Genomic DNA, 11288 nt, shown 5'->3' with positions numbered 1-11288 from the left:
GGACCATGGTTGAGAATAATAGAACTCCTAAATAATTAATTGGAAAATTTAATTGTACTTTATCTATTGCTATCTCTAGATTATAATTTTTTAATAAGTTTGTAAGTGTGGCATAACATTCTAGCAATGTGTTTTTATCTTTGTGTGCTAATAATACATCATCCATATAGTGAAATATTTGTAGTTCAGGATTTTGATTTCTAAGTGGCTGGATTGCTTTGTTAACATAAATTTGACATATAGTTGGGCTGTTAGCCATCCCTTGAGGGAGTACTTTCCATTCATATCTCTGATCGGGACCTTCATGATTCAGCGCAGGGATAGTAAATGCAAAACGTGGACTATCCTCAGGATGAATTGGAATTGAAAAAACACAATCTTTAAGATCTATAACTAAAACATACCAGGTTTTTGGCAAAGCAGACAATTGGGGAATCCCCGATTGAGCAGGTTCCATAATAACCATCTCATTATTAATGGCTCTTAAATCTTGCAATAATCTCCATTTACCAGATTTTTTTTTGATGACAAAAATGGGAGTATTATGGGGATATATGGAAGGTTGTATATGTCCCTCCGCTAATTGTTGTTTGACCAGGTCATGGGCTGCTTCTATCTTTTCTTTAGTCAGGGGTCACTGAGGAACCCATACTGGTCTTTCTGATTTCCAAGTAATTTTATTGTCTCAGTGACCCCTCCTGAAAACCCAATCCATGTCTATTTATTTTTGATCTATTTGTATTGGTGCCACTATACTTTCTTCTTTTTCTCCTAATCCTTTTCCTTCCTAAAACATTGTCTAGCCATAATAGTGGGCGCATTTGGATTGATGTTATTTGTTAATGTCAAACATAATTGATCTAGGACATCTCGTCCCCATAAATTTATAGGAAAATGATCCAATACATATGGCTATATAATTCCTTCACATCCTTCAGGATCCTTCCAATCTAATACCATTGCACTTCTATGGGGATTAGTTGCTACCCCTAGGCCTCGAAGCATTTGAGTGGCTTGTTGAAACGGCCAATGTTTTGGCCATTATTGACAAGAGATAATGCTAAGGTCTGAACCTGTATCCAGTAGCCCATTAAATTCATGTCCTTGAATATTTAGTTTTAGCATTGAGCGAGAATCTAAATTTAAAGAAAGCATAGCCCAATCTACACCTGTGGAGCCTAATCCCTTGGAACCTCTTTCTACAGTAAGACTGGAAAATTTATCATGTAGGCTGGGTATTATTAGTAACTGTGCTATTCTATCTCCAGGTGAAATTACTGATATACCCTTTGGAGAACTGGCTATAATTTTTATTTCACCTTCATAATCGGGATCAATTACCCCAGGACTTATCATAAATCCTTTTAGAGTAGAAGAGCTGCGTCCCAATAATAAGCCTACTGTTCCTTTGGGAAGAGGTCCTTTTACCCCTGTGAGAATGATTTGAACTCCCATCTCTGGAGTTAGTACTGTTCTGGCGGAGGCACAGATGTCCAACCCTGTGCTCCCTCTGGTTTGTCTGATGAGAGATTTAATGGATAATGTGTCCTGGGCACTACCCTGATGGTGTTGCTGGTTTCCTCCAGTGCCACATATATTTGTGGTTGTGGGCCCTGGAACATTGGGCCCCCTTGTCCGTTTTTTGGTGATGGAGTCCAATGTTTTTCTCCACGATATCGTGGGTAAACACTTGGTCCTTGTCTGTTTTTTGATAACAGAGTACCAAATGGTTTGAGAACGGCATTCATTATCCCAATGTCTCCCTCTATGGCATCGTGGGCAAATACCCGGTACTCTACCCCTTTGATACCTAGTTTTGTTAAACCCTCCTCCTATGGGGCAACTCCTTTAAAAATGTCCTGTTTGTTCACAATTGTAGCATGTTTTTGGCCTGGCACCTAAAGCCTGTTGTACTGCAGCTGCCAAGACTTGCCCTTATTCATTAATGTCTCTACATAATTTAATATATGTGTTTAAATCTTCATGTTTCCATGGTCTAATGGCCTCCTTGCACCATTTGTTTACTTGTTCATAGGCTAGCTGTTTAATTAATGGCATTGCTTGTTCTGTATCCCCCAAAACTCTGGTATCTGTTTGAATAAGCCTATCTACAAATTCAGCGTAAGGTTCATTAGCTCCTTGTATTACCTTAGATAATTGACCTTGTAAATTTCCATGCCCCTGTAAAGTTTTCCATGCCCTAATCGCAGCTGAAGCGATTTGTGAGTATATGGCAGGATCATATCCAACTTGTTGCAGCTGACCCTCATAAGGTCCCTCTCCTAGCAACATATCTAAATTTCTCTGAGGATAACCAGCTGCTGCATTTCACCTAGCTGTCTCCGTGCAAAATTCCTGATTGGCAACCTTCCATAACAGATATTGTCCTCCATTTAGCACAGCTTTGCACATACTAGTCCAATCTGCTGGCATCATGTCCAAGTTGGTAATGGATTTGACCATGCTTACAGTGAAGGGTGCTTGAGGACCATAGGTTGTTACAGCCTCTTTTAGCTGCTTCACTGTTTTGAAATCTAGAGCACGGTGAATTCGCTGCCCTCCTGCCTGTTCAAATACAGGGCATGCTAATCTTTGAGGTCCTGTCTCAGGATCCCATCTATCAACTATGGGGGTTGGGGGCCACTCAACATATGATGTCTCCATACGTGGAGCTGTTGGTTGAATACTTACGCCCTCTGGTGATAGAAAGGTGTTAGTAGCAACCTCCCGTTGTAACTTTTCCCCTGATAGCCTTCCCTTCTCTAAACTTTCTTCCCCTGTCTGACTAACTCGAGAGACTTCCTCTTTTACTTGATCTAAAATGTCTTCTCCTTGACTAAGCAAACAAGATTGTACCAACGTCCATAATGGTAATGTGCCAACTGGCAGAGTTCCTGGGCTTTCCTTTTCTATCTTTTTTACTTCTTCACCATGATGGTTCCATTGTGATATATTTAATAACCCCTCTTTAATGAACCATGGGCTACACCTTTGTATCATCTTAACGTATGCCCTAACTGTTCTTGATTTTACTGAGATGCCTCCTTCCTCTAGCAATTTAGTTAACACCCTTTAGGTTTGTTTTTTACTAATTTTTAATTCCATATTTCTGCTATAAAAATAACGCCACCCAACAAGATAACACAAAACAAAAACGAAACAAAAATGGAACAAAAAATCGTTGTATCAGTTTTTCTATTTTCTTGACATGTGCATTTGTGGTCTACCTCTATCTCTTCCTCAGGGGCAAACAACTTCAAACCTTGAGCCAACCATTTTCCCCAGTTTGCCTGAGAAAGTTCTAAGGACAGACAGCTTGAAACAAAAACAAAACAAATCAAAACAAGAACACATTGTTTTTTGAAATGGTCACCCATTCTCTCGCCCTCCCTCAGGGGCGAGCAATTTCACTTACCCCCAAGCTTCAGGCGTCCCCTGCACGGGCCACCAAATGCCACAGTCTTGCTGGGCACAAATAACCGAGCCACCATGAGGTACTTGTAGGTTCAAACAGGAACTCCTTTATTGCCCGAACTCCACCGGCACTCCATGCGCACTCCCCGGGAACTCTCTCTGCCTTCAACCGAGCTCCGCAAGAACTCAATGGGAACTCTGCGAGAACTCAATGGGAACTCAAGGGGAACTCTGCAAGAACTCAAAAGTAGCAGGCGCCCGAGGCAGCAGGAGCCACCCTATTGCCGGACAGCTGGGGCCCATATACAACTGAATACACAGCCTGCCCCAATCCAGCATCATCCAGTCACAGCAATTATACATAGCTTAACTTAATTATCATCATCCCAATGGCTCGCTGGTGTCACCTCTCAACCACTCCCTCTGGTAAAATGCCAGGCGCCACCCCGATTTGGCTGTGGCTCTCAATATCCCACCTCCCCTTTGAAGGCATGCCTTAAGGACCCACCTATTTTTTTATTTAATTTTATTTTTTTATTGTTGTTCAAAACATTACAAAGCTCTTGACATATCATATTTCATACATTAGATTCAAGTGGGTTATGAACTCCCATTTTTACCCCAAATACAGATTGCAGAATCACATCGGTTACACATCCACATTTTTACATAATGCCATATTAGTAACTGTTGTATTCTGCTACCTTTCCTATCCTCTACTATCACCCTCCCCTCCCCTCCCATCTTCTCTCTCTACCCCATCTACTATAATTCATTTCTCTCCTTGTTTTTTCCCCATTCCCCTCACAACCTCTTATATGTAATTTTGTGTAACAATGAGGGTCTCCTTCCATTTCCATGCAATTTCCCTTTTCTCTCCCTTTCCCTCCCACCTCATGTCTCTGTTTAATGTTAATCTTTTCCTCCTGCTCTTCCTCCCTGATCTGTTCTTAGTTGCTCTCATTATATCAAAGAAGACATTTGGCATTTGTTTTTTAGGGATTGGCTAGCTTCACTTAGCATAATCTGCTCTAATGCCATCCATTTCCCTGCAAATTCCATGATTTTGTCATTTTTTAGTGCTGCGTAATACTCCATTGTGTATAAATGCCACATTTTTTTTATCCATTCATCTATTGAAGGGCATCTGGGTTGGTTCCACAGTCTAGCTATTGTGAATTGTGCTGCTATGAACATCGATGTGGCAGTATCCCTGTAGTACGCTCTTTTAAGGTCTTCAGGGAATAGTCCGAGAAGGGCAATAGCTGGGTCAAATGGTGGTTCCATTCCCAGCTTTCCCAGGAATCTCCATACTGCTTTCCAAATTGGCCGCACCAATTTGCAGTCCCACCAGCAATGTACAAGAGTACCCTTTTCCCCACATCCTCGCCAGCACTTGTTGTTGTTTGACTTCATAATGGCTGCCAATCTTACTGGAGTGAGATGGTATCTTAGGGTGGTTTTGATTTGCATTTCTCTGATTGCTAGAGATGGTGAGCATTTTTTCATGTACTTGTTGATTGATTGTATGTCCTCCTCTGAGAAGTGTCTGTTCAGGTCCTTGGCCCATTTGTTGATTGGATTATTTGTTATCTTATTGTTTAATTTTTTGAGTTCTTTGTATACTCTGGATATTAGGGGTCTATCTGAAGTGTGAGGAGTAAAAATTTGTTCCCAGGATGTAGGGTCCCTATTTACCTCTCTTATTGTTTCTCTTGCTGAGAAAAAAACTTTTTAGTTTAAGTAAGTCCCATTTGTTGATTCTAGTTATTAACTCTTGTGCTATGGGTGTCCTATTAAGGAATTTGGAGCCTGACCCCACAATATGTAGATCGGAGCCAACTTTTTCTTCTATCAGACGCAGAGTCTCTGATTTGATATCAAGCTCCTTGATCCATTTTGAGTTAACTTTTGTGCATGGCGAGAGAAGGGGATTCAGTTTCATTTTGTTGCATATGGATTTCCAGTTTTCCCAGCACCATTTGTTGAAGATGCTATCCTTCCTCCATTGCATGCTTTTAGCCCCTTTATCAAATATAAGATAGTTGTAACTTTATGGATTAGTCTCTGTGTCCTCTATTCTGTACCATTGAAGGACCCACCTCTTAAAAACCCAAAGGCATTTTCACTGGAGACCAGACCTTTACATAGGGACCTTTGGGGTGAAAGGAGCAGCACAATAGGAATGACTCTTATTTCTACTATTTGAGTACTATCCTCAAGCCATAATTGTATATACTCTTATTATGCTATGGGGACTCCAGCTGAAGCCACATGTGTGAACTGTAAATAAAGTTCTTAACTAGTGGATCTCAAGCTTGGTAACATATTAGAATAATAAGGGAGACTGGAAAAACAAATACCCCCCCCCAAAAAAAAATGATGTTTAGGTTTTACCCAAAAATTTTGATTTAATTGACTTGATGGCACAGCTGGGCATTAGGATATTCAAATCTTCCCAAGACATGTTAACATGGCCCCAAGACTAAGAAACACTGCTTTAATACTGCTTAAATTTTAACATACTTTGAATCATTTGTGGTCTTGTTAAACTTTGTATTCTGATTCAGTAGGTCTGGAGTGAGGTATGAGATTCTTCATTTCCACTAAGTTCCCAAATTATAATGCGGATATTGTTGGTCCTGGGGTGGTAATTTAAGTAGAAAAGCTAAGCCACAGGGTGAGTCTGAATCAATTAGAGATCTTTTTTGAATCTGAAGAGTCCCAGATCCTGCCCCCAAGATGGGGCCCCAGCCCCTGTATTTTATTATAGGCTAACCAAATGAGTTGGATGTCCTTCTCTGAGCAAGAACCATCTTGCTAGTTTGACTTTTACACATGAAGATACTGTATCAGGAAGCTGTTTGACCTCTGTCCTAATGTTGCTTTCTCCTGGGAAACTTCATTAGTGAACAAAACACATTTTCAATGGGAACATTTTCTGGTGTCTAAGTTCCCAATGTGGATTGGGGACTGCCATCTGCAGCGTGAATCGAGCGTGACGGTTTCATTAACACAGCTCAGAACCTAGTGTGGAGCAGTCTGTATGATGAATGGGGTCTTGGGTTCTACTTGAAGCATTATCACATAATATATCAGTTTTATGTCACATGAACTGATGGTTTTATGGCCTTTCCATTCAAGTTGATAGGCCCCTTGTCACAAGCTCTTTTTAATATGGTTTGAGGGCATTTTTTTGGTGGTGATGACATAATGATTTATAAAACCTACTTCATGCATCAGCCACACATATGTAGATCAGAAATATTTCTTTCTGGAAAAAAATTACCATTCTGTGATAAATAAGTACATATTCAATGAGCAAGCATTCATCAATTTACAGATTTCAATTCATGTTTCTTTTTACCATAGGAACAAGCAATTAGCACTATGCCAAGGAAATAGTCTTGTCAGTAGGATCCTCCCAAAGGGAAAACTTGCATTCAAACTTAGTGCCAACTTGACCTTCACTGTACTGTGGACTTGCTGGAGATGCCATCAGTCTGAATGTTGATAGGGAAAAGGCGCTTAAAAGGAAGCACCACAGATAGAAGACAGAAAGTTTTTCATCTACATTCCAGGGTTGTTATATAACTTATTATTTGCCATATTTTATCCTGGAAACATCCTGCAAGGTAGGAATTATTATCTACAATATAAAGAAAACTTAAGTGAGGCCTCATGCAAGGCTTGAAACTAGGTCAGTCGGACTCCAAAGTCCACACTTATTTTGCTATATTACAATGTTGGCATAAAACACCTACAGGTCAATGTGAGTTAATTATGGTTACACCAGTTTTACAGATACCAAATCAACTCTTTGTAATTGTTCCCATTCTGCTTCCTTGGCCCAGCTTTGAATCTGTAGGGACTTGACATCAAAAGTGTTAATGCTATGTCTTGAAAGGTTCAAAAACATTAAGCAAGTAAAAACTCTCTTTCATTGATAAATGAAATATTCTTCATTCTTAACTGCTTGAATGAAATAATATCATCAGTAAATTTTAAAACCTCCTAAAAATCATTTGTAACAGAAATAAAGTAAGTCTGATGGCAATATTTTTACTTTATAAATATTTGTGATATTTGTTGTAGAGAGACAATGATTAGCTTCTGTACAACTTTTAATATTTGCAAGTCACTTTCACAGATATTGTATGATCCTCATGACATTGCTGTCATGTTAACATTAATCCATTTTTAGATAGGAAATCAAGTCTCAGAGACTCAGGAATCAGGAATCCCACCCTCAGAAATGGCCACAAAGTCAATAATGAAAAGACAATTTCCCACTCCAAGTTCCAAGTTTCTCATTACTCCAGAGAATATAACTTAAAAATTACTTTTCTGCTTTTACAAGTCTCCATGTCAAAACAAGAAAATATTTAATTAAACAATTTCAGTTGCAAAATATTTCAAAGAGTTAAGAGAATTGTCAACTCAAATATCTGGGGACTTCCTAGATAATTTAAGGATCCAAAATGTTTTTGAATTGTAATTATAAATCTCTGTTTTCTTCATTATATCCTTTCTAAATATAAAACCAAAAGATGAATATTTGGTAGAGCGGAAAAAATGATGGCATCTGACCTCTAAACTTAGAAAAAATATACCATGTAAACAGAATGCCTTACAAAAATGAAACAAAGCAAATGGAGATCAGAGATCAGAGGTCTAGATTATGCCAGCAAGGAGGATACACAGAGGAGTTTTTGCTTAGAAAATTGCTTTTGTATGCTGGGAATTAATGTTTTGAGAGAGAGAGAGAGAGAGAGAGAGAGAGAGAGAGAATTTTTTAATATTTATTTTTTAGTTTTGGGCGGACACAACATCTTTGTATGTGGTGCTGAGGATGGAAAAAAACTGGGCTGCACGCATGCCAGGCGAGCGCGCTACTGCTTGAGCCACATCCCCAGCCCTTTGGGAATAATTGATGTGAAGAATATGTGGTGTTTTTATCCTGAGGTGGCTACTTGGGGTGCAATGAAAGTGTGTCTAACCAGATCATTTCTTGAAAGGTGTAATTTCATCTCACTCCAGTCAGAATGGCAGCTATCAAGAATAAGTGTTGGCGAGGATGTGGGGAAAAAGATACACTCATACACTGCTGGTGGGACTGCAAATTGGTGCAGCCAATATGGAAAGCAGTATGGAGATCCTTGGAAAATTGGGAATGGAACCACCATTTGACCCAGCTATTCCTCTCCTGGGTCTATAACCAAAGGACTTAAAAACAGTATACTACAGGGACACAGCCACATCAATGTTTATAGCAGCACAATTCACAATAGCTAAACTGTGGAACCAACCTAGATGCCCTTCAGTGGATGAATGGATAAAAATAAATGTGGCAGATATACACAATGACATATTACTCAGCATTAAAAGAGAATAAAATCATGGCATTTGCAGGTAAATGGATGAAGTTAGAGAAGATAATGCTAAGTGAAGTTAGCCAATCCCAAAAAAGCAAATGCTGAATGTTTTCTTTGCTATAAGGAGGCTGATTCATAGTAAGATAGGGAGCGGGAACATGGGAGGAATAGATAAACTCTAGATAGGGCAGAGGGGTGGGAGGGGAAGAAAGGGAGATGGGGTTATAAATGATGGTGGAATGTGATGATCATTATGATACAAAGTATATGTATGAAGACACGAATTGGTGTGAGTCTACTGTAAACAACCAGAGATATGAAAAATTGTGCTCAATATGTGTAATAAGAACTGTAATGCATTCCACTGTCGTATATAAATAAAAAATAAATAAAATTTTAAAAAGGCAGGAGTTAAAACTAAAGAGAGAAGGGTAACAACATCAAGCAGAGGTCATCCTTGGTAGCCACGAAAGAAGAGAAAGCCTTCAGACTGGAGTATTCTGCAACCTGGCAGGAGAGGAACTTATAACCTCTTTAGGTGGCAGTATCCACATTTCCACTTTGTGCTAGGAACAATCTGGAAATCGCATCAGTGACTGGAAATGGCCAGTCACTTTGGGAACATTGGAGAAGTTGTATGATATACCAAGTCTGCATCCCTGTCTCTTCCCACCATATTCAGTCAAGTAGGTGAATAATAATGTAAAATTTAAGGTAGGCATCATTATATCATCCTTACAACATATTTATAAAGTGAAATAATGATCCTTGCTTTACAGAGGAAGAAAGCTGAGAGAGTCTGTAGATTCTTTCCCTAGTGCCTTTTGCAAAACTGGAGTCAGGATGCAGGTATGTGCCTGTAGTATGTTGAGCATACAGTTATGTGGTTGAGTCCATACCACAGAAATATTTAGGCACTACTATATAAATCATTTTTATTATAGGACAATAGCCTAGAAAACACTTTTGAGATAAGAAAATATTCTTGATTAGCAAAGGGTGCAAAGCAACGCTATCTACACACAATTGGCTAATAGGAGTTGTAAAGCATGAATTAAAATAGATATGAATGCCTGTTAATTCTAACTAGGTAAAGAACCTCAAATATAAGCAGATAATGTGTAAGTCTATCTAAACATTCAAATACTTGCATTATTATTACTAGGTAAAGTCACTTCCTTGAGAGGCTTTCCCAACTTCTGGACCTGGTTTACTCTCCAGAGTACTTGCCTCTATAATACTCTGTCTACTCCTTAACACTCGCCTGACTTGTGCTTGCTTTTGTGTTTGAGTAAAGCTGTGATTGATTGGTTCTCCTCTGGACCCCATTGGTTAACAGGGTTGTAAGCAGCATTTTTAAAATATATTTTTCATCAATTTTTTATAACTTTATTTAATTAATTAATTTATTTTATGTGGTGCTGAGGATCAAACCCAGTGCCTCACATTTGCTAGGCAAGTGCTCTACCACTGAACCACAACCCTAGCCCCTGTAAGAAGCATTTCCAATGATAATCTCTGTTACATTCAAATGTTAAAATTTTGAACAACGTGAGAAATTTTTGAATAATGATTATGTAAAAAAGCAATAGGTTAAAAAACTATGACATTGTGGTGCAATTTTTCTTAAAATTTGTTGTATATGCACAACACACTATAGAGATAGTCTAAGACATAATTGTGGTTTTATGGATGGTATATCATACATGATTTTCTTTTTTCCCTTAATTTTTCTTAGCCATAGTTTTTAAATTATTAATATTTTATTATGTAGAAAAAATAATAATAGACTACTTTTAGGCTCCATAGAAAAAAACTAAGGCTGATTAAAATGTGAAGAATTACTGATAGTTAATTCACCCTGTTTACATGAATCTAAGAAAGAACTATAAGCTTCAAGTGAAAGGTAATTTAGGATAAGGCTAGAAAGGGGTCAGGAGAAAGACAGGGAGGTAATTGAATAAAAAGAGGGAAAGAGTTGGCAGGTAGGGAGGAAACAAATTATTTGACACTTTTATCGAGAAAATAGCCAACCCTTCTTAATAATCCTTAATAGCTAAAGAAATTATATCCTTGGTTAATTTGTCTTTAAGTTATTCAATAAAGTCAGGTGATGGTGTTTTATGACCCATTATCACTGGAGCCAACTCTTATCAAAAGATGATTCATTTCTGTATGTGGCTCACACATTACATTAAAACTTACAGTTTTTGGCATTCTTAATTAAAATTCTAAGATTACTGCCAATAACTTTCAAATACCATGCTTTTTCTAACATTTAGATGTTTTCTTCTTAGTCCTCACATTGACCAGAGAGGATTTTTTTGGTGATGATTTTGAGCAGAGAATCATGAAAAAAAAATGATAAGAAAGTGGTTAGTTCTAGGTCACCAGGCAATGGGTCTTTTTTTTTTTTTTTCTTGTTTGCCATTAATCCCATGGAAGGGGAACAAAAAATTGTTGAGGGCCAGGTGAGGTGGCGCATGCCTGTAATCCCAG

This window comes from Marmota marmota, unplaced genomic scaffold (assembly GCF_001458135.2).
Source record: "Marmota marmota marmota unplaced genomic scaffold, marMar, whole genome shotgun sequence".
Taxonomy (NCBI): Eukaryota; Metazoa; Chordata; class Mammalia; order Rodentia; family Sciuridae; genus Marmota; species Marmota marmota.
The sequence above is the reverse complement of the archived record's forward strand: the minus strand, read 5'-3'. Positions refer to the sequence as shown.